The 24,661-nt window shown below is 43.1% G+C and overlaps 1 protein-coding gene and 2 pseudogenes across 18 annotated transcripts in view; 2 read left to right on the top strand and 1 right to left on the bottom strand.

Annotated features, from left to right (window-relative positions):
- Positions 1 to 24,661, top strand: part of RBFOX2 (RNA binding fox-1 homolog 2) — a 283,206-nt gene that overhangs the window by 18,402 nt on the left and 240,143 nt on the right. The gene's annotated exons all lie outside the window — the stretch shown is intronic.
- Positions 13,477 to 16,437, top strand: LOC118540841 (phosphatidylinositol 5-phosphate 4-kinase type-2 gamma pseudogene; annotated as a pseudogene).
- Positions 23,015 to 23,495, bottom strand: LOC118540844 (large ribosomal subunit protein eL43 pseudogene; annotated as a pseudogene).

The following is a 24,661-nucleotide window of genomic DNA, read 5'->3' as shown; positions in this document are numbered from 1 at the left end:
AGCAGCTCTATTTCTAGGAATTTATCCAACAGATACTTCTGCATCTGTGTGTGAGAATATACGTTACAAAATTACTTGAAATAGCAAACAGTTGAACAAAACAAAATGCTCTTTGACAGGAAATCTGTGAATTAAGGTACATTCATAGAATGGGATATCATGCAGCCGTTACAAAGAATCAGAGCTCCACATGAACAAACATAGCAGACTCAAATACATCGAGTGTAAAAATTCAAGGTGCAGAAAAGTGTATAGTTTGCTACTGTGAAGAAGAGCTTTTATTCTTGTACACACACTCTCTTTGCCGGGAAACACAAGATTCAGATAGTGGGTTATCTCTAGGGAGGGTTATTTTATTTTATTTTTTTTTAAAGATTTTATTTATTTATTTATTTGAGAGAGAGAGAGAAACAGCATGAGAGGGAGGGGATAGGGTCAGAGGGAGAAGCAGGCTCCCCGCTGAGCCGGGAGCCCGATGTGGGACTCGATCCCAGGACTCCGGGATCATGACCCGAGCTGAAGGCAGTTGCTTAACCAACTGAGCCACCTAGGTGCTCTCTAGGGAGGGTTATTAAGTGACAGAGAAGTAGGGGGATGGGTGAAGACTTAGTTATCGTCGTCTTTTGTGCCTTTTGAGTTTTGTATTATATGCTTGTATTATTTTATTTTATTTATTTTTTTTTTTTTAAGATTTTATTTTATTTTGCGAGAGAGAGAATGAGAGAGAGAGAGCATGAGAGGGAGGAGGGTCAGAGGGAGAAGCAGACTCCCTGCCGAGCAGGGAGCCCGATGCGGGACTTGATCCCAGGACTCCAGGATCATGACCTGAGCCGAAGGCAGTCGCTTAACCAACTGAGCCACCCAGGCGCCCATATGCTTGTATTATTTTAAAAATAAAATAATTTATTAAAATGATATAGGAATAAGTATAGGGGCTATTTTACTTAGAGTACTTGAATTTGCTAATTTTCATAGAAAAACGAAGTCATGTGTTAGAGCAGAAGTGTGCCAGTTCTGCTTACCACAAAGAAAAAAATAGTGCTGCTGGTGGCACATGGCCATTTAATTTTGTCTGTCACATTGTTTATTAGTATATAGGGTGTTGCTGGTGCTTGTATTTATTATTAACTGTGTCTTATTCCGTGAGGCTAAAACCTCTGATTATAACAAAAGTGCTGATATGAAGGGGTGGATAAATGTAGACAGGATTACAAATGGAAGTCATGTGAGAAATGATAGCTGGTGAATACCTGTACAGGTTGAATTACTCAATGACACAGACAATTATAAAGAGTCAAGGGCAAATCATAAAGTGAGTTGAGAAGAAATAAAACAAGTTAGAACCATTACCATAAGCCAGTTTTCTTAAGAAATGTTTCCTCACTAGATGTACACCTAATGGGTTACTTGGATTTTTTTCAAATTGGAATTTTATGAACTAGCGGACTTAGGAACAGCCTTTCATTCCAGACCTAACCTGAGGATAATAGAGGAGCTTCTGTACCCTGATACGAATGAGTACGGTGTTTCTGTGGGAGCATAATAAAGGGATTCTTATCCAACTGGGTGGCATGGGCCCAAGAGAAGATTCTGCAGGAGCTGTTGCTGAGGATTGAGTGAGTAAGTAGGGGTTAGGCAGGGAGAGGAGAGGGAGGGACAGGCCATTCCAGGCAGAAGTGGCAGTACATGCAAGGACAAGGTTCGAGAGGAACCACAGGTGGGTCAGTGGGGTGGGAACGGAGGGCATGAGGATATGGGTTTTTCCAGTGTCTTTGGTGGTTAGTTCACCCACAGACTGCTATCCTCCTGCAATCAATGTTCTTGAAGTTGACATGATGGTGATGGTGATTGGATTATCCCACCACTCAAGGAACATAACCTCATGGTAGGTGAAGTAGTGACAGCCTTTGTTCATCGAAGAAAAACAAGAGAAAACAAGGAAAACCTGTATTTGGTTATGTTGTATGCATGTAGTTGAGCTGTCTTCTAGCAGAATTCCTTATTTTTCTGTAGCTGTCTTCATCCTTGAAGAGGCCTTCTCTCTATTTGGAATCATGGTTTGAGTGCTGCATGGAAACAACTTGAACCTGATGTTCCCTTTCATCATATTTAAGTTTATGTGATGCACTTTCTACCACGCAGGCACCCATTTTGCTCTTCATAGCTTGGAATGCTGTAACAACAATGTTTTGTCCATCAGAGGCATTCAAAAAATTTTATGAATGTTAATGTGCTTAATCTCACAGTATACTAGGGTAGGTGGCAGGTAGGCAAGTGATTTTTGTTTTCTGTTTTTTACATATCTTGTATATTAGCACATTTTAGTTGTCAATGCCTCTTTAAGGAGAAAGTTTCTCCTTTGAAGCTGGAATGTCCTATGCTTTGAATTCACTCAAAGAAAAATTATTCTGGAAAGCTTGAACCAAACCTGGTTAGATGCTTCTGAGTTATGGGAGAGGGATTGAAATAAACTTTTTTAGCTAAAAATAATTTTGCTCCCAAGTTACCAAAAACGGCTGACTAGAAATGCTTTTAAGATACTTGTCTAAGCTACCATAAGCTGAAGGTCAAGAAAAAAGTTTAGAACATGTCTTGAAAAACGATTGGCTCTATTTTGCCAAAGCTTTTGCCAAGCTTCTTATTCCATAATTATCTCATGGGACAAAAGCTGGTGGAAAGTGTTATGCCTTAGATTCTGTAGGGACCTAGAGATTCTTTAAGTGGAGCACATATGCTGTTTCTTCTGACAGTAAGCTTGTACCTGTAGAAGGCATTAGGGTGGGTAAAAACGGGACATTTAATTCTAAAGATATTGTACAGTTGTTTCTCCTAATTAATTACTTAAAGCCTTGTGTCCTACTGCAGAGTGGTTGTACTCTTGGAGAATATTGGTCATTCTTCACAGAGAACCACGGCATGGGTCTTTAGCATGTGGGATTGCCATTGATGTTCTCTTAGCCCATTCAGGTACTTCTCTGCATCTCACGGAGTTACGGAATTGGGAGTCACTCACAGTTATGGGCAGCACTTTTTATTTATTGTATGGTCAGGTACCATTGGAGCTTATACCTTATTTTTCATTCTAAAACCTCACTATGCTTTAATGATTACTCCGAGGAACCCTTTGCTGCAGCAGTATGTGCCATCGGTCGGTGGGGATAGCTTGAGAAACTGGAGAGGCATGTTGACTTTCCTTGAGGTTGCTTAGAGTTGCAGAATAAAATGTTGAATCAGAATGAGATTTAGAGCTTTTTTTTTTCCTTATAAAAATCACTCTTTTAGGGGCGCCTGGGTGGCTCAGTCGTTAAGTGTCTGCCTTCGGCTCAGGTCATGATCCCAGGGTCCTGGGATCAAGCCCCGCATCGGGCTCCCTGCTCGGCCAGGAGCCTGCTTCTCCCTCTCCCACTCCCTCTGCTTGTGTTCCCTCTCTAGCTGTCTCTCTCTCTCTGTGTCAAATAAATAAATAAAATCTTTAAAAAAAAAAAATCACTCTTTTAAATAGAGCCAGTATAAAGCCATGATGTTTTCTCTTCCTAACCTATTTTTTGAGCACCAGCTATGTACGAGGTAAGAAGGCAGGTGACTAAGCTCCTGTCAAAGGACCTCCTTCCTTCAGTTAGGGAAGAAAAGTAACCTGCAGGTAGGGTGTTGTTGACACTTTGAGGAGAGGAGAGGAAGTTTAGAAGTAGGTACTGTTTACCCATTCATCTGTTGATGGACATCTTGGCTCTTTCCAAAAAAAAAAAGAAGTAGGTGCTGTTCCAGTGTAGTAAGAATTCATCAAAAAGTGGAATAAAAGGATTACTAAGTCTCAGTTAAGTGGCAGCTTGGATTGAGGGGGTCCTGATGGTTTCTTAACTTTATCAGACTGTACTGAGAAGCCCACAAGTAGTCAAGTGCACATTACCCTGGGCTGGGCATAGGGAAGCTGGAACAAACAAGTTGAGGTGCAGTTAAGAGGGTGGGAGAAGATAAAGGACAGGAGCTTGTGATCCAAAAAAAGCCTGCTGGAAATAAATAGGTTGAAGAACTTGGAGGCTTTGGAAGGGTAGTCAGCCTGAGTACTGACATTGAGGACCAAGCATTGGGATCATCGGGCAGGTTGAAAGAAGGTCATGGCAGTTGAGGAAGTAGAATGATGTATAAGCATTAACTTAGTTGTTCTCAACTTGGGGAGATTTTGCCCACCAAAACATTTGGTGACATCTGGAGACGTTTTTGATTTTTGTGGATGTCGCGGTGCTGCTGGTGTCTGCTGGGTAGAGGCCAGGGCTGCTGCTTTACCACCCTAAAACACAAAGGGCAGCTGCCACATGAAGAGTGATCCAGTCTGAGATGTCAGTAGTGCCAAGGTAGAGAAACCCTGCATTAACTTCGTTGAGTAAAGGCAACAGAATATGATTGTTTCGCCTCCCTTCCACTGTGCTGTGTAGAACTCTGCACATCTGTTTGTGCTTTTATTTAGTGATCGCTAATGGAGCTCCACTTACTTGCCAGGCAGCACGCTAGGTAGTCATTAGGGACATAAAGATTAGCTACACATCACCTCCTTTTTAAAGTTTATTTTAAATTATAAGCTAATATGCAAATATAGTCTTACAAATAAAAAACCAGAAATAAACATGTAAAGCCGGTGGCAACTTTGACCACCACCTGCAATTCCTTCTATGGAAGTAGCCAGAGCTGTCAGTTTGGGATGTGTAGCTGAACATCAGAGTGCCTCCCCTGCATCTATTTTCTTTCCTTCTCTTATATGGTATGCAAGAGGTTTGCTTTGGAATATTTGTCCTAGGCTGCACATTTCTTGAGACAGGGACGAGGTGTTAGGTTTCTCTTTTTGACTTTTTATTGTATGTGGTATACAGTTGTCACCCGATAAATGTTTGATGAAAAATGAATGAAATGAATTGATAGAAAAGCAGCAGTGGGGAGAGCAAAGAGAATGTCAAGTCCTAGTAATGGCCTTTAGGCTTTGGAAGGCTATGGGGTAGGTTAATGGGGAAATTGAGTTGATGTTAATATAGAGAAATATTGAGAGAGTGAAGAAAAATTCAAAGCTGTTACCAGGGAGCCCAGGTGATGAGCTGGTACATAGGCAAAGAAGGGGTTGAGAAGGAACAGAGAGCTTCGTTGTATAGGGTTCAGGAGTTCAGGGAGAGGTATTAGGGGACAAGTCTTTTGAAGAAGGTTATTGCATGTTAGCAATTGAGAAGAACTTACTGATGTAGGAGCTTTTTACAGAACTGGAAGAGTCCTAGAGTTCCTTTTGGAGTGTTGGTGTGATAGAAGCCTTGGTAGTTTCTGTTCTGTTGTAGAGGAATTCTGTTTCTGTATGTACTTAGAGATGCATACCCCTTTATATACCTTAAAGGCTCTTCTTTGTTTTTCATTGAACAGAATGTTTTAGGGAACATTTTGTTTCAGTTTATGCAGATCAACCTCATTCTTTGGAAATGACCACATAGTATTCCATAGAAAGTTTTTTTTTTTTAAATCATGATTTGTTTAAACATTCCTGTTGTTAGACATGTAGGTTGTTTCCAGTCTTCTGCTACTATAAGCAGTGCTGCTTATATATATGTTCTTCTGTGCACATAGGTAAGTACATGAGGACAGATTCTGAGAAGTGGAATTGTTGGTTTCTAAGGGCAGGTACATCAAAAGTTTTGATAGGTATTGCCAAGCAGCCTCCAAAATTGTATATTCCTATGAACGGCAAAGCAGAGTGACTTTTTCCAGTCCTCTTGGCAAACTGTTTCCATACTTGGATTTTCAGCAGTCTAAGTGAAAAATGGTATCTTGATCTTTTGTATGTCTGTAATATAAGGGGATCTTTTTTTTATATGTCTCAAATTCATTTGTATTTCTTTGTCATGAACTCAGGTTTGAAAGAATTTTTTTTAATTGATAAGAACCTTTATGCATTAAGGAAATTAGCTCTTGTCACTCATGTTGCAAAACTTTCCATTCATTTTGTCACTTGTCCTTTGAATTTGTTTATAGCTTACCAAGTATGTGTATGTGTTTGCATATGTCTTGGAATGTAGTTGAATATATAAGGTATTTTCAAAATTTTGGATCTTGTTTATTTATTTATTTGTTTTTTTCCCTGGGAAAGACCTTCTCCACTCTGAGATTAAGAAATAACTTTCTCGGGGGGCCTGGGTGGCTCAGTTGGTTAGGCGTCTGCCTTCGGCTCAGGTCATGATCCCAGGGTCCTGGGCATTGGGCTCCCTGCTCAGCTGGGAATCTGCTTCTCCCTCTCCCTCTGTGTGTGTGCGCTCTCTCTCAAATAAATAAATAAATCTTAAAAAAAAAAAAAACTTTTTGTGCTTTCTTTTAGCATTATAATGGAACAACTTGGATTTTAGGTTCAGTTCTGTTGTTTATTAGTTTTGTGACATCAGGCAAATTATGTAATCTCTCAGAGCCTCAGTTTCCTAAACTGGAAGGATCCCATCATCAGATGATTTGTAACATTGTAAGGAACTTTCAGTTACAACAATTGTGTGCTTTTGAGTGAAATTTACTTTTGTGTTGTGTGGAGATGTGAAGTTGGGGGCAGGGATAGGGAAGGAGGTAAAGAGGTTGGTAGGCAGACACAAAAGGAAGACAGGCAAAAGGCCCAAAACAGCCCTAGAGAAGATGGAGGAAAAGCAAAGGAAAACAGACACAAGGAAGGTAGCTACTGAGACCCCAAGTGGGATGCATTTTTTGTATCATAGAAGGTAAAACACATTTTGGGTGCCTTTGTTCATTCCTTCTCCCTCTTTTCCTCCTTCCCTCCATCCCTCCATCCCTCCGTTTTCCTTCCTTCCTTAGAATAAAGGTAAGTGTAATAAAAAGTTGTGAATTAGTACAAATCCTAAAGTTCAAAAGTTAAAGCTTCAGTCTTCCTCATGCTGCACATATATAGTACTTAAAGCCAGGTGCTTTGACTCCTTGGACACAAGTGTGTGTTGGAATTGTTATTATAATATTGTTTATTGTCTAGCAATCAGTCCCTTTCCAGGTCTAAAATTCTGTGTTTAAATATCATGTACGGGTTTTAGCATTCTTGTAAGAACTCTGACTTCTGCATTTCCTGCTTTTAGATATTAAATCTTATAAAGTTAATAATGGGTTCCTGTGTGTTTTGTATTTTATGTCTAAGACAAGTTCTCCCCACAAATTAATGCCTTTAAGGAGCCTAGCTTCTGCCTGTGGACACCTGTCTTCCATGAAGACTTGGGCTGAGCTACTCCACTGCTTCCCTCGTAGTTTCCCTGTCTGCTAGGCATGGATGATAGTACGTGCCCAGCAATGTGTAGTTAACTAAAATTCTCATGTGACCAGACCCTCTGAAGTCTAAGGTTCAATTATTACTTATTATTTTTTTAGAGGGGGAGGGGCAGAGGGAGAGGGAAAGAGAGAATCTCAAGCAGGTTCCACGCCCAGCGCAGAGCCCAATGCGGGGCTCAATCAGTCTCATGGCCCTGAGATCGTGACCTGAGCAGAAATCAAGAGTCAGCCGCTCTACCGACTGAGCCAGTCAGGTGTTCCTCCATTACTTATTTTTTAAAAATCAATTTGTACTTTGCCCTTGGACCCTAATTATGATTCTTTTTTCTTGTTGCCTCAGTTGGGAAGAAAAAGCCCTGAAGAAAATCGTATGGTTACTACCATGAACATATTAAGGTGAATACACTCTGACCTTACAGCTGGTGGTAATTTCCTCTCACAACCTCCTTGTTACCTTTTCAACCTCACGGGCCCCCCCCGCCGCCCCCCAAGTGGGCATGGGACATGCTTGTCTGTTGGCTTCCTCAGGTTGCCCTTCAAAACAGATGACTAGACTTACTAAAATCCTTGCTGGTTATTACGGCAGTGGCTGCCACCGTGGGCTCATTGGAAAGGAAGTTATTGCGGTTATCAGAAGTACTTTCTGGAGGAGAAGGGGATGAAAGTGTAAGTGGCTTTGGCTGCTGAGCTGTGTTACTCAGAGATTGGCTGTTGTGAGGAGATGCAGGGGCCTCAGATGTCATCTTGTCCTAAGACTTGATAAAAAAACTTTCTTCTCCACTTCTGGAGGGTGGCTTCTTTTGGAAAGACCCACCTTCCTTGCTTCCTCATTTTTTTTTTTTTAAAGATTTTATTTGTCAGAGAGAGAGGACGTGCACAAGCAGGGGGAGCAGCGGGGAGAGGGAAAAGCAGGCTCCCCGCTGAGCAAGGAGCCCAATGCGGGACTCAATCCCAGGACCCTGGGATCATGACCTGAGCCAAAGGCAGACGCTTAACCGACTGAGCCACCCAGGCGTCCCTCATTGCTTCCTCATTTTGCACGTTTTAGATCCAGTCTCTCCGTCTCATCCCTGCATTCTTTGATATGAAATAAAAGCTAACCAAGAGGTGTTGTTTGAGATTCTGCTCAGTGTAAGGTAGTGTGGATAGGAAGAGTAAGATCCAGGGGATATTCTGTAAAGGCTTTTGATTTAGTTGGGTAGATGGTGTATAAACTCAGGAAAGTTAAATAACAGTTTAAGTTGATGTAAAATATGGTGAAGGGTCCTAAACCTTGCTGATTTGTTGGTGAGAAAGACTGTATTTAGGATAGAATTGTACCACAATTGTTTTTCTAAGTTTGCTGGACGCTTGGAAAGGTGAGACATAAAGGAGAAAAAATAAAAGGGATCCAGAATGTAAGCTCTGGCAACTGAAAAAGTTTTTAAGACTTTTACAAGTTGTCATTAATTATTGTAATCTTATACCTGGGAGGCCAAGGGAAACTTTCCTCTGGCCCTGGAAGCTGACTCAGACTTTCCTCTACACTCCCTCCCCATCTCAGTTCCTTCTGCTCTTGGCAGGATCTCCAGTGGCTGGCTTTGGAAGTTCATTGCAAGAAGTCCTATATATGATGTAATATAGTAAATACTTAAACATTTGTGGAAGAAATAACTAAAGTTCTGTAGTGAAAAACAGCACTTTGGAGAAGGGAGGGTAATAAAGAGATTTTGAATCTTTGTATCTTACTTGAGGAACAGTGTCACTTGATGGCAGGTGGGCAACTGGGAGAATTGAAGGGATTTTTCACTGGCTTTTAAAAATCTCCCTAGACCTCTTCTGAAGGCAGCAATTCTGCTATTCTCATAGGTAGTTTGCCTGGTGAATTTGAGGAATAGGGACTGCTTCTACCATGTGAATGTCTAAAATGACTGTAGAATCCACAACTGAGTACCGTGGAGTGTGTGTGGGTAGAAATCACTGGAACTATAGGCACAGGGGTTTTGAAGGGTGCCTGTCTGGGCACTGAGACCAGGTGGAGAGGAAGCATGCTTACCAGTTCCCTATGTCGTGTATTACCGGAGCCCAGTAATACTAGTTTGTGTCAGATACGAGGAAATCCCCGTTCTTCCCTTACTTATCAGACTCCAGGGGCGTTCTTGTGTAGGAAAGGTACCTGTTGTTACATTGTTTAACACAGTATCTGGACCAGATGTCAGCCACCTTTTCTTCAGGACCTCAAGGGCTGATGTGTGAAGATTGACATTCTTTTGGCGAGTAGGAAAGTGGGTTAGAAGTCTAGAGGCTAGTTGCCTCCTAGTCGTGCAAACACTCTCCGGCATGTCTTCCTTTTTCCTTCATCAACAGTGCTTGTAACATCATTAGCGTGCAAGGAATGAGAGTGGAACTTCTCTTTCCCTGAGTCTCTTTCTCTGCTAAATTTTGGCAAGCTCATATTTCCTGGTGATTTTTTTTTTTAAGAGTTTTATTCAAGTTAAAGGTGTCTGCCTTTACTGCGGCTCCTTAATAGTTTTTACCTTACCTGGTGGGTTCCTGTTTACCCCCCACTGTGGGAGACACTGGGTGATCGTCTGAGGGGGTGATACTGGTGAATCCGTTGTTGCTTCCTTCATTAGGAGAAGAATTTTAAGTAAGAAGGGAGAAGCAACTTTTTGTTTGAGAAAATAAAAACCAGCTTTTCTGAGGCCAGAATGGGATCATGTGTAATAAACTATGAATTCATCCTCTTTTTCCTCCTTCCCCCCCAGTTGCAGTTGACCTCACAACAGCTGTTTCCAGCTGTCCTCTGGATTTTGCCCAGGCCCCTTGGGATGGCTGCAGTGACTCACACAACTGGCTTTTTTCCATAGCGGTCTGAATCTAGCTTCTCAAGAAGTAGGAGCGGGAGAAGAAAAGGGCGGCTCTGGTTGCACTGGAGTAGATTTTCTTGTGGAGATTACGGTCTGCTGAGGGCTCTGGTTTTGATTTGTCCCCCTTCACAGCAGTGATCTTAGCAGATAACATCGCCGGGGGAGGGGAGGCAAATGTGTTAGCTGGAGAAGTGTTTTTGAGAAAGCCAAATGTTCCTTTACTTTGCCTTTTTTTTTTTTTAAACCCCTTTTCCTTCCAGACCTGCTTCAGAACAAACTGTAGCTTTCCTTTTCAGATGGCTGTAGGGCTATGTGTGAAATGGGTAGATGAGGGGACACTGAAGGAAGTGTCGGTTAAAAGCGCAGGTGATGTTCTCTGTACTCCCTCTGATTCTTGATGTTGATGTTTTCAAAGTGGTCCCTCCTGTTCCTAACAGCAAGCACTGCCCTTGGCCTCCCTCTTTCCTTCCATGAAGGCCACTCCTTCCCAGCTCGGGAACCTATACAAATGATGTATCTCAGTATGGAAAATTTTAAAAAATTCCTTAGGTATTTAAAAACAATTTTTGCTTTTACCTCTTTGAGCTCTAGACTCATTTCTAAAAGGGTAACAAGCTGCAGAAAAAAATTGTCTAGACCTGCTTTAATATGGTAGCCATTAGCTGCCCATGACTATCGTGGGCTTCAAATATGGCTAGTCCAAATTGAGATGCACTGTGAGTGTAGAATACACACTGGATTTTAAAGACTCGGTGAAAAAAAAATTCCATTGAAAATTTTAAAAATATTGACGAATGTTGAAATATTAACATGTGGAAATGCTAATATTTTGGATATGTTAGATTCCATAAAGTACATTAAAATTTATCTTACCTGTTTTTTTTTTTTTTTAATGTTGTTACTGGGAAATTTTAAATTACATAAATGGCCCATATTTCTTGCTCTCATTATAGTTCTGTTAGCCATCACTGCTACAAACAGAAGAGGAGGTTACTGAACTCCCGGTGTGCTCCTCTCTGGGAGTGTCTGTTTCCAGAACCCAAGTGATGGTTTGGGACTCAGGACCCAGTGTGCATCAACATGCTGTCGATAGTAGTTCTCTTTTGCCATGCGACAAATGACCCCTACACTTACGGACTTAAAACAGCAGACATTTATTATCTCACGGCTTCTGTGGGTCATAAATCCGATAGCAGCTTAGCCATGTGGTTCTGGCTCAGAATCCCTCATGCAGTTCCAGTGAAACTGTTGCGCTGAACTGGGGCTGGAGGATTCCAAGATGGTTCATTTCACGGCTATCGGCATGTTGTCGGTTCCTCGCTGGCTGTTGGTAGGAGCCCTAAGGACTTCTCCTTAGGCTCCTTGAGTGTCTTCCTTACCTTATGTTGACTTCCCTTAGAGTGAGTGATCAAGTGAGAGATCGAGTAAGGAAGAGAGCAGGTGAAGGGGAAGTTGCAAGTGCTTTGAATGATCGAGTCCCTGGATATACACTGTCATTTCTGCTTTATTTTATTTGTTAGAAGCAAGTGTCTTGAGTCTAATTCTTCTTAAGGGGAGGAGAATTAGGCTCCACTTATTTTTTTTTTTTAGGCTCCACTTCTTGAAGGGAATAGTATAAAGAAATTTGTGGACGTATTTGGAAATTGCTATGCCTCCCTATTTTTCCTGTTTTCCCGTTAGTGTACCTGTATTTCACTGACTGCCTCTAGAAATGGTTAGAGTTCAGTGGCTGAAGTCCATTTTACCTGCACCTGCTACTTCAGCGGTGTTACCTGGAACAGGTTTATTCATTTTGAGGACGCCAGCTCTGACTTATAATCAAAATTGTCTTTTTTTTTGGTTCATGGAGCGGGGGTGGAAGGGGGGAGGCAAGGTTGAATTCAGCTTTGCTTAAGCTTTAAACACTTGTATATGCCTATGTTTACGTGTGGCATGTCTGTGCCTCAGTTGATTTTTAGTAGTGGAATAAGGCTGTTTAGATATTCCATGGTAAATGTGTTGTTATTACTTGTATATCATATTTCTCTTAATTAAGATTCAGAGCACTTAAGAACTATTTTGTATCTCATTCTACCTCAGAGAGGTTTGAAAGGAAAGCCAGGGTATCACTGTATTTTCTAATACAAGGGAAATGGAGGTGAGTTCCACTTGTATGTGAGGCCGAGTGAAGGTGGGGTAGAGACATAAATGGTGCGCTCAGGGAGCTTAAGCTGTAGCGTGGGAACTAAGGTCCTGTTAGATAGGAGTGTGCAAATAAACTGCTGCTGAGTGGCTAAAGGTGGGCTCATGTATGCCTCCCCTCCCTCTAGCTGTTTTCGTTTTGGCTTAGTCTCAAACTTCTGAAGTTGAGATTGACACGGGAGGCAAGACCTACAGGACACGGGACCTAGCGGACATAATAAGTGAGGGTCAGTGTTTGTCTGGTCTCTGTGAGAATAGAGCTTTAGAGAGAGAGAGAGAGAGAGAGAGAGAGAGAGTGTGTGTGTGTGTGTGTGTGTGTGTGTATCTCATTTCTCTAAGCAGACTTGGTTTTCTTGAGGACCATGCCTTTTATTTCTTTTGTGTTTTCCCTAATAACAGCTATTCTGAGTTGTATATTCAAGAGGATGTGTGCTTAGAGAGGTTGGCAGAGCCCATGGTGCCGGGAGAGGTATAGAGCACCGTGATGAAGAGTTTGGGGCTTAGAGTCCTACTGGCTCTGCTGCTTTAATACATTTATAACCTTGGACAAGTTTCTTAATTTCTCTGAGGCTAAGTTCCTTCATCTGTAAAATGTTAATAATAGTTTTTGCCTCATAGAGTTGTGAAAACTAATGAGATATTGCAAGTAAGGCACTTAGCACCGGAGCAGTTACATATGTTAGACTTGCAGCAGTGTAATTGTTTAGCTTAGTAATGCTTTTTATTAGAGACATCAAAATTCCTGAATCTTAAGCCTCTCATTCTTTATTTGATGTTATGTATTGGTTGCTCAGTCCCTGATACCGTACCAGAAGCCTGACTCTGGCGCGTGTTCTGGTCAGCTTGAATGGGTCCAGATCATAACTGACTCTGCTCAGTGTTCTTGTCTGCTGTGGCAATATAGGTATTCTAGGCCATGGCTTTTTCCTTGCAGAGCCTGAGGACGCCCCCTCTCTCCAGAGACCAGAGGCTGCCATTGTTTTATGTATGGTAGAGCATGTGGGATGCCAGTAGTCCTGTTTTGGCCTGCAGTTAAGACCCTGACCCCTCCGGAAAGCTCTCTTAAACCCGGCTGATGCTGACTCCTATCAAAAGGCCCAAGTCCGAGATGAGCACCGCTTCCGGAGTCGGAAGCCTGCTTCGCCGCGGGCTCCGGCTTCCACTCCCGTCGAGTGCACGGGAGAGGGAGATTATGGTGTCCTCCTCTGTCCCGCCGGCCACCGTACTGGCGGCGACAGCGGCCCCGGGCCCGGGTTTCAGCTTCGCCTCCAAAACCAAGAAGAAGCATTTCGTGCAGCAGAAGGTGAAGGCGTTCCGGGCGGCCGACCCGCTGGTGGGCGTGTTCCTGTGGGGCGTAGCCCACTCGATCAGTGAGCTCAGCCAGGTGCCTCCCCCCGTGATGCTGCTGCCAGACGACTTTAAGGCTAGCTCCAAGATCAAGGTCAACAATCACCTTTTCCACAGGGAAAATCTGCCTAGTCATTTCAAGTTCAAGGAGTATTGCCCCCAGGTCTTCAGGAACCTCCGTGATCGATTTGGCATTGATGACCAAGATTTCCTGGTATCCCTCACCCGAAGTCCCCCAAGTGAAAGTGAAGGCAGCGACGGTCGCTTCCTTATCTCCTACGATGGAACTCTGGTCGTCAAAGAAGTATCCAGTGAGGACATTGCTGACATGCACAGCAACCTCTCCAGCTACCACCAGTACATTGTGAAGTGCCATGGGAACACACTGCTGCCCCAGTTCCTGGGGATGTACCGGGTCAGCGGATAGTGAAGACAGCTACATGCTTGTGATGCGTAACATGTTTAGCCACCGTCTTCCTGTGCACAGGAAGTATGACCTCAAGGGCTCCCTTGTATCCTGAGAAGCCAGCAATAAGGAAAAGGTTAAAGAATTACCCACCCTTAAGGATATGGATTTTCTCAACAAGAACCAGAAGGTTTATATTGGTGAAGAGGAGAAGAAAGTATTCCTAGAGAAGCTAAAGAGAGATGTGGAGTTCCTAGTGCAGCTGAAGATCATGGACTACAGCCTTCTGCTGGGCATCCACGACATCATTCGGGGCTCTGACCCAGAGGAGGAGGGGCCTGTGCGGGAGGAGGAGTCAGAGGGGGATGGGGACTGTGGCCTGACAGGACCACCCGCTCTGGTGGGCTCCTATGGCACCTCCCCTGAGGGTATCGGCGGCTACATCCATTCTCATCGGCCCCTGGGCCCTGGAGAGTTTGAGTCCTTCATTGATGTCTACGCCATCCGGAGTGCTGAGGGGGCCCCCCAGAAGGAGGTGTATTTCATGGGTCTCATCGACATCCTGACACAGTATGATGCCAAGAAGAAAGCAGCTCATGCAGCAAAAACTGTCAAGCATGGGGCTGGGGCAGAGATCTCTACTGTCCATCCTGGGCAGTATGCTAAGCGATTCCTGGATTTTATTACCAACATCTTTGCCTAAGAGACTGCCTGACTCCATGCTGACTGCTGCTTTATCTTCAAGGTGGCAGGGTTCTGAGAGGCTTGGGGGAATTGTGGATATGCTGATCACTACTTCTTCTTTTCCTCCTTTGTTAAATTCCAGCTACAGGCTCCTTGCATCCAGATAACTCCATCTTGTTGAGTAGGCTCTTCCTGACCCTCAGAAATACACTATCCTATCTCCCCCTGTCCAGTTTTCTTCCTTTTCTCCCTCCCCTCCAACCATTCTGCTTGCTTCATTAGAGTGTTACTGTTGACTCACTCCCAAGTGCCTTGATCTTTGTAAATGTCCTCTTGTTTCTAGAACATAGGAGGAGACGGGGGAAGGGGGTTACTTGCCAACTTCAGGACCTGAGTGGACAGATGGACCTGGCTCAAGCAACTACTCTGGATGCACTTTGCTGTGTGGGATGAACTAAGAGTGTCTGAATTTTGCTGATAACTTTATAGAACTCACTGTGGCATGCTTCCTTCCCAGTAGGCCCTGGGATGGAGGACTTTCAAGATACTACAGTTGTGGGTGCTGGCATGCACACATGTGATGGGATATGGCCCATCTTACACACTAATGGGGTGGGGAGTGGCGAGCCGGCTGGCACCTCACAGAGGTGGGACCCACGAGGACACTTGAAATTATGCAGGGAATTGGAAAAGGTGTCTGTAAAGAATTGACTCCTCTCCAGTCTCTTCCCTCATCCTACTTCCAGCCCCCACCCCTGTACTTCTGGGTACAAGAGCCCAGAGATGGCCAAAGTGTTCAAGCCTGGGTGAAGACATTGGACTGCTACTGCTCTTCACCAGGACCTCACACCCCTCCTGGGGCTGGAACCCTTCAGTGGGGAGTGTGGGCAGTTTTGGAGGCTGGAATGATGGGCCAGGGTAAAAGGTTCATTCCCAGTGCTAAATTTCCTCTCTTCATGTCTAGCCATCCCTGAGGTTTTATTCCCACCAGAAGGGAATATCTCTGCCTGGGTCAATCCTGGTCACTTCAAGAGGATGAAGGACTCAAGTGTGGGAACCTGCTCTACTCCTTGGAGGTGTGCACCTAGCATACTTCCTTCTCAGTCCCTTCTCAAATCCTTTCTCCAGTTGGATTTGTTATTCTGTTCTTTTCTGTCTCATACTGCTACTGTGTCTCCCAAGGGACAGATGGACTTCTTTGTCATCTTCACTCTCCACCCCCAGAGAGGAGTCAGAGCCAGGACTCAAATCACCCAGCCGCCTCCAAAGAGTTGAAATGACATGTGATAGTCTCAGAATGTAGAGGACTCTGATGACCCAGATAGTGTCCTCCCCATCCCCTGATGCCTTTGGGGCTAAGGCAACCATTCTTGCTACTCTCCCCTCGATCCCCTTTATGGCTTCCACACTTTTTTTTTAACATAAAGATGGGCACTAGCAACTGGCCTATGGGGATGCAAGGATTCTTTGCACTGTATATAGCTCGACTGATTTGTCTCACAAGAAGTCATACAGTCATAAAGGAGAATTCCTCTCTCCCCTCCATCTTCTCCAAAGGAAGTAACAAGAGGAATCCACAGTTAAGGATTAGAGCCCCTATAATATCTTCCCATCAGGGGCCCGCTGATCTTTTTCATTCCAGCCGTCTGCCTTTCCCCTGTTGAATGCAATAAAACTCCATGACACCAGTAGCTGTCGCTCTTTAGAAATTGGTTTTCTGACCATGTGGCTGATGTATCATGAGCAGTATGGTCTTCATTTTGTTGCTTCTGTTTTTCATCTTTTTTGTTTCATTAATTAATAAAAAAGATCTTGTGTATTTAAAAAAAAAAAAAAAAGGCCCAAGTCCTTCTTCACCCTGCCAGTTTTCCATTAAGGAACTGTTGGGACTCTCTCCTTTTCTTTTTTCTTTTCTTTTCTTTTTTTCTTTTTAAAGAAACCTCGCAGCAGCCAAACCAATCATTTCTTTCAACTCTGCACTGCTTGGTCAGCATCCAGGATGGCCATCTGTATACTCCTGTGATCTCAGGCCCGACTGTGTGTTCTCCCTCCTGACCTGACCTTCCAGTGGCCCCTCCCCTCACAGACTGTCCCATTTTTCCTGTTGCGTAGTAAACAGTCTTCCTCATCCTCAGCCTTTTCACTGAGTTATTTCTACCCCTTCCTCTTAACTAAATTCGGTTTCTTTCTGAGGATATCACATCCCCCTCCTACCAGGTGGTTTTTGTTCTACTTTAGGGAGGTTGGTATCCTGTCCTCCCTCTCCTCTCCAGTATTCCTATCTAATCTTTTACCCTTGGGCGAAATTCTCTGCTCCTTAAAAGCTTGCAATCTGGCTCATCTAACCTCTTCCCTTAGTGTTGTCATTTATTGATTACCTTGCTTCTCTCCCTTGTTAAAAAACAATAAAAACAAAAAAAAAAACCCAACCCCAAGCCACCTAACGTTGGCACTGGTTCGTGGGCTTTCTTTCTACCTTTATTGTCATTAGAGATGGGAGGAGACCCCAGCGGCTGGGCGGATGATTGATCCAGCACCTCAGTAGGCCCTGACCTCTCCATTCTTTGTTCTTCGCAAGTCAGCTTCCCTGACTGGAATCGCAAGGTACTTGCATGGCCTGTTCGAAGGATACACCCTCCGTCTTGTCCATCTGGAACTGCTTCATTTCTGGAAATTTAAAGACAGGGCATTACATCTTCTCTTTAACGCTCTTCCAGTGCTCTTGTTCAGTGACTCCCACTGCATCTTTTCTTCAGTGTCATGGAGAAGTCCACTGTACCAGCCCACTCTGCACTCTCTCCCTTCCTGTGAACCTCCCGTCTTGCTCCCTCCCTCCCTTGTTTAGATTTCACAGTTCTTTTGCTTAACCGCTCTTTGGCCAGTATTCTCTCTTTATTTTCATTTTGTTTTACTTACCTAGCAAAACCACAGGCCTAGATGGATACAGCTGTCTGCCTTCATGGTTTCCAACGTTTCCTGGACCCTTGACTCCGGCCTGGCAGTCTCTCTGTTTTTGAGTGACCCCTCCTGGGGATTTGCCACCAAAGCTGTTTCAAATGTTTGTCATTGCCCTACATTCACTTTCCCTTCACTTAAGTAAGAATTTTGGCCTCTTAATTTTTAGATGGAATAGAAGCTATCAAATTGGAAGTCTTAACTTCCTGCTATCAACCCCATAAACTGTGTCTGTGACAGTGAAAAATGTATTGTTCTTCCATTCTATGGTGAATCCTGCTTGGATCTCTTTCCTAGATTTTTAATTCTTTTTTCTTTTCTTTTTTTTTTTTTGAAGATTTTATTTTTGAGTAATCTCTACACCCGTTGTGGGGCAGGAACTCACAACCCCGAGATCAAGAGTCACATGCTTTACCAACTGAGCCAGCTGGGTGCCCCTAAATCTACCTTTGTGTATTTTTTCTTATCAACATTATACATGCCTCTCTCATTAAACTTAAATAAAGTCTAGCATATTCAGTCCTTTAGTCTCCTCTACCCTCTAGCTGCTTTTTACTCTTCTCCTTTTTATAAACTACAAACCAACTTCTTGAAATAAGTGTCTATACGCTTTGAACCCATTGCAGTCTAGTTTCTTCCTCAACTACAACATTTGAACTCCATTCCCCCAAGGTCACCAATAACCCCTGTGGCTAAGTCCAGTGACTATCCTTTCTGTTTTCCCTGTCCTTGAGATGCCTCTCTGGCACTATCCTTTTAACATTCCCCCCCCCCCCCCACCCCAGGACCTTTTCCTAGTTCCTTCCTCAGCCCCCACTTAGAAGTTGCTATTATTCAGGATTCCGCTCTAAGCCTTTTCCTCTGTTATACGTGTTCTCCAGAGGCAAGCTCATCCACAGCGAAGGCTTTATTTATCATCTATATGCTGACAACTTCCAGATTGTTCTCTGTAGCCTAGATCTCCTCCCTGCACTTCAGATGTCTGTTTCCAACTGCTTCGTGTGCATCTGCACTTGGGTGCCCCGCAGTTACTGCAAAGCCAGCATGTCTACAGTTGACTTCTCCTCATCTGCCCTTTTGGCAAAACTCTGCTCTTGTGTAGCTCAGTGACCAGTGCCCCCGCTTACCCAGGGGTCTTTCTGCCTTCAGTTTTGTCCTTCCCATCCTGTGCCACTGCATCTCAGTGACCTTTCTTAGAAGTGATCCATCTGAAACAGCTCTGATCATATCAGTGCCCTTTAGTCCCATCAGGCAGCTCTGGTGACCCAGCTCCTACCTCATCTCCCAAACACTTGACCCGCTCGTGCACAGAGCATGCACCTCTACTGGAAGTTACTTCTGTAATACTTCTCTTTCCACCTTTTACACACTAACCTTCATCTTTGAGATCTTGGTTTACAGGTCAGTTTTCTTTGGAAACCTTTTGCTGAATATCTCAGGTGGGGTTAAGAACTCACGTGACTGCTAGCATAGCTCCTTGCACTTTTCCCTTTCTAGCATTTACCTCACCGTATGCAAGTGCCTCTTTACTTTGAATTCCTACCAAACTGTAAGTTCCTTGAGGGTAGGGACTAAGCTTTGATCTTTTTCTGTTTAAATTCCTATCATCTAGCACAGTACCTGGTATATAGTAGGCCCAGTACTTATTAGATGGTTAATGGTTGGAGAGATTATAGGATTTTAGAACTGAAAGAACCTTATCTGTGTAGGATACATGTCCCAGATTTTCAGGGTGAATGATCACTGAGTGGCGTTTGGTTCTTTTGCTAGAGATAATCATTTCAAAGTCATAATGCAAAGGCCAAAACCTCCTTTGAATATATTACCCTTATCTCACTAGTTAAGCCGCCCTAGCTAGCTTGTTTCAGAACTTAGGTAGACCCATGTTTCTCAGTTTTGGCTGCCCATTAACATCATTTGGGGAGATTTGAAAAAGAAAAATAATCCTCATTGCTCCAAACTCAACAAATAAATTTTATTCTTATTCTGGGAGGATTGTCCTCCATTTCTACCTTGTTGAAAGTTGATCAACAGCAGTCTTATTTGCTCTTTGACAAAAGAAATAGCAGGTAAGACTTTATATTATCTTAATTTCTAGAAGTGCCTGTCATTAAGCGTTTGGAAATTAGAGGCCCTTTTCTGTCTGTGACCCTTAGAAGCTTGACTTGTGAACTCTTGAATTATGATCTGTAACATAGAATGTGGGCAAACAGTCTCCATCTGGTACAATCACTGTCTCGTCCATGGGGGTCTCTGGGTGGAACCACTGCTTTTAGATCACATGGCTCTTCATGATGGGGTGATAGATTAATTCCTTAGGGGCTGACCTGAAGCAGGTAGGAAAATTTGGTTATGGTCACCAGAAGGAGCAGGCTGTTATTTGTTTATTTATTTATTTTTAAAGATTTTATTTATTTATTTGACAGCACAAGCGGGGGAGTGGCAGAGGGAGAGGGAGAAGCAGGCTCCCCACTGAGCAGGGAGCCCAATTGGGGGGGGGCTGGGATTATGATGTTAGCCTAAGGCAGATCTTAACAGACTGAGCCACCAGGCGCCCCTTAATTACTTTTTAAAATGCTATTTATTCTTTGCTTTTAGGGCTGAAACACCTCCTGTTCAGCCATTGGAATTTTGGAGAAGTTGTTTGTTGCTTTTGATAACTTTGAGGAATCAGCCTAATTTTTAAAATGATTTTTAGAAATGTGAGCTTACTCTTAGGGCACCTTGGTGGCTCAGTCAGTTGAGTGTCCAACTCTTGGTTTCCTCTCCAGTCATGATCTTGTCGTGGAATCGGGCCCCCGTGTCGGGCTCTGCACTCAGCATGGAGTCTGCTTGGGATGCTCTCTCCCTCTGCCCCTCCCCCTATGTGCATGCTCGCGCTCTCTCTCTCAAAATGAAGGAATAAAATCTTTTAAAAAAAAGAGTGTGAGCTTACTCTTGACTGAACTTTTTGTGATAGTAATTCTTGATAAAGTCTGTTTCTGCTACTCAACTAGTATAATATTTGGGATCTGTTTATTTTTTTAGATTTTATTTATTTATTTATTTGACTGAGAGAGAGAGAGTGTGTGTGTCCAAGCAGGGGGAGCAGTAGAGGGAGAAGCAGACTCTGCTGAGCGGGGAGCCCAATGCGGGGCTCGATTCCAGGACCCCGGGATCATGACCTGAGCTGAAAGCAGACACTTAACCAACTGAGTCACCCAGGCACCCCTATTTTTACTTTTTAAAAAGATTTTATTTATTTATTAGAGCAAGTGTGTGCGAATGAGCAGGGAGCGGGGAGGGGGTGGAGGAGCAGAAGGAGAGGGGGAAGCAGACTCTTCGCTGAGCAGGAAGCCTGACGCTGGGCTCGATACCAGGACCCCGAGATCACGACTTGAGCCGAAGGCAGATGCTTAACTCGCTGAGCCACCCAGATGCCCCTTGGGATCTATTTATTGCATAGAGACTCTGTCTTCACAGCCTTAGTGTTCAATTGTGTTGATTTTTGTATCAATACAATTTTAGTATTAGGACCCTCAGGAGTTAATGCATTCTTGGTATGTGGTTTACAAGTAACATGTCACAGATGTGAGACTGAAGGAATTACTTGCATCAGTGAATACCATAGATTTGAGTGATTTAAATGTTGAATGATAACAAATATTTCACTCTTGTCATTGAAAACCAAAAATGGAAGATAAAACACCAACCCTATCATAGAGACACAAGAAAACCGGTTAGTCGGTTCACATTTCTTTTTCTTCCCTAGGCCGTTCATGTAGCAGCTCTGTTTTTTGTTTTTTTGTTTTTTTTTTTACTATATATATACATATATATAAATATATACACACGTACATACACACACACACACACACACACACACACACACACACACACAAAACCCTGGTTTCCAACAGACTGAGTTTATAAGGACTGATTAATTCTCAGGATAGATCTGAATCTGTTTTCAGAATTGCCTGTGTAAAAATAAAAAAAATAATGTAGAATTTAGGTTAAGCATTTTATGAATAGTTGATAAATCAGTCATCATTGCTAGTTTAAAGATAGTGTTGGTAACTTGCTTCAACCTTGGAAGGAGGACAGTAGGGGTTGGGAAGATGTCTGTATAGTTTTAGCTATTCTGGCTGATACTGTTCTTTCACCTTTCCCATTATCTTGTTTACTTTGGCTTTGTAGTCTAATGGAGGCCTTCTTAAAGGGTGGACATAAATAAAATATGCATGTTCTTTTTCTCTGCTAATGACGGTAAGAAAACATCATCTGTTGTCAGATTTGGTCCTTTATGATGAATTGTCTCTGGGGAAAAGAACTTGACTTATTCTCGGTGCAAGTTTGTCATTTCTTCTCTCTCCCACCTTCAGGACAGGCAGTGTCAGCTTTCCATTTAGTGAGGGAGCCTCGCCTTTCAGATGAGGGAGCTCAGCCCACAAGCCATGGGTCTCAGCTTGTGCTTGACAGAACTTTGTTAAGTGAATCAGGGAGTCTGAATTATTCATTCTCTTCCTCATCCTGCTGTTCATATCAAATTCCTGCTGTGTCTTTGGGGCATCTTGCCAGTCTTCAGCATAATTGATTTCCTTGCTTTGTGGGGTGTGTGTGTGTGTGTGTGTGTGCGTGCACATGAGTTGTGCCTCTGTTGAAGCCTTCCTGATTGCCTAGGAGAGGAATATTTATTAAGCACATGTGGGCAAAAGCACAAACGTTCACTCCAGATCACTAAAAATATAATGGACTTACTGCTTGTATAATCTAAAGGAGAGGTTGGGATTGATTTTTTTTTGTCCAGGACACATAATATTCTTTCTGGGCAACAAGAAGTTACTGCCTGAGGAATTATGAAGAAGAGTCTTCTGTGATCTGATTGGAACACTGGGGACAGAGACTGTGCTTTTCACTTTTTGTTCTCTAATCCTATTGTCTCTTCAGTGTTTTTAAGAAGGTATCTCCTTGAAGAGCCCTGTCAGGACTAGAAGGGCTTAGAATGGTCTAGTCTAGAGGCTACAAACTGGAGGCCTGTGGTCTGGCCCTTACACATGGGGTTTTGTTTGGCTTACACAGTATTTTGAAGGCATGTGGATTTAATATTTAAACACTGGGAGAACACACATGAAATCCAGATTCTTGGCTTTTCAGGGCAACAGTGGGCCTGCATTCCTGCGGCGTGGACTTTCTCGAATCCGCACAGTGGCTCTTCCCTATAGGAACCTGTTTGCTCCAATACCACACGGCCTCTGCCTGTGCACTTCATTTTTTATTTACCTCTGGTGAGCAGTATAGTCCTGCTCTAAACCAGTCTACTTATTTTACAGAGGAGAGAAAGAGATTGGTCCCAAATCTTATAGGTAGTGGGAAAAACTTAGGTGAGGATTCATGCTTCTTGACTCTTAATTGATTATGATTATTTCTGCAGACCTTTTTTTTTTTTTTTTGTTACATAAATTAACTCATTTATTGTAGGCTAGCAATGTTTTAAATGGTGGAGCTTCTACTGGTCTTTCAATTCCTTCAGTCTTCTGATGGCCATCTTTACTGTGACGGCAGAAGTGGTGTTGTAGGTCCAGGCGCCACCAGCGACGGTTTTCATGCAGGAGTCACAATGCCAGATCCCCACCCCTTGTCTTTTCATCTTGGTTTTGCCACAGAAGGAGCGGGTGTACTTGGCATGCTGGCTTATTTCAATCTTCTTCACCATTTTCCTGAGGGAAGCACCATAACAGGTCCCGTATTCACCCACGATTCCGACCTTCTTTGTGCGTTTAGCCATGTCGCCGCAAACTAGGTCTGAGCCCACAGAGGTGGCAGGTTTTTTTTTTTAAACAAGTTCTTTTCTTACCAGTATGTTTTCTATTCATTCAAAATATTCATTGTGTAGGTACTAAGACTGAATGCTGGGAATGTAAAAGGAATACGGTAAATCCCCCTGTTCTTGATTCAGTCTCGAAATACCAAATGAGTCTGCCTGTGGGGAAAGTTACTATCTACCGTTACTCTGTACTGTTAGATTGCTTTATCTTCTTTATATCACTTAACCACCATTTGGAATTATTTTAATTTGCCTCCTTGTTTACTGTCTGGCTTCCTAAGTAGAATGTAAGCACTGTGAGACCAGTGACTAGGTCTTGTACAGTGTTGTATCTCCATTGCCTGGAAAAAATCCCTGACACTGAGTAGATTCTGTTTTTGATGAATGAATGACTAAAGGGGGCAATAGATTGAACTGGGCTTTGAAGGACGAATAGGAGTTTTCCATGCAGACAGGGGAAGGGTGTTTCAGACAGAAATATTGGTATGAACAGAGTCATGAAAATACATGATATGTTCTTGTGCTTCTTTGGGGTTGGCCACAAAAAGCTGTTTTTGATAACAAAGACCATATGGATTTGAAGGACTCTGGATCCTTGGTAAAAAAAACACATAAACTAAATGTGTTTCTGAGTCAAAAACTCCAGTGTAACTTTTTCCCTCTCCTCCATAGTCTTTTAGTGGGATACTGGCCATTCATTATAATTAGTGATTTATAGAACTTCACTGGCATATTTACTAAAGTAGTATTATATGACAGATGTAAATTAAGGGTGTGATTCTAATGGGCCTTCAGTCTAGTATTTTGCAAATCCAGAACAGGTTATCTTTAGGGTATATAATGGACCAATTGGTGAATTTTTGAGGGTATCAGGCAGAGGCTGTCAACATAAGTGAGCTGTGTATTAGAATCCCCTAGGGAGTTTTTAAAAATTTCATTCCTTGGCCATCCCCCACCTAGGCCAGTTAAGTCAGGAACTCTGGTAGTAGGGCCCAGGAATTCATATTTTTTTAAACTTCCCCAGATGATTCCAGTACGCAGCCAAGGTTGAGAACCATTGACTTAGGGAAACACAAGGGAAGGGAGATAGTTGTAGTTCGCGGTAAGTTGAAGTATAAGGAGGGAACCCAAAGAGGACAATCATTAAGAAAG

This window comes from Halichoerus grypus, chromosome 6, assembly GCF_964656455.1.
Source record: "Halichoerus grypus chromosome 6, mHalGry1.hap1.1, whole genome shotgun sequence".
Classification (NCBI taxonomy): Eukaryota; Metazoa; Chordata; class Mammalia; order Carnivora; family Phocidae; genus Halichoerus; species Halichoerus grypus.
This window is presented reverse-complemented; position numbering and strand designations above follow the sequence as displayed.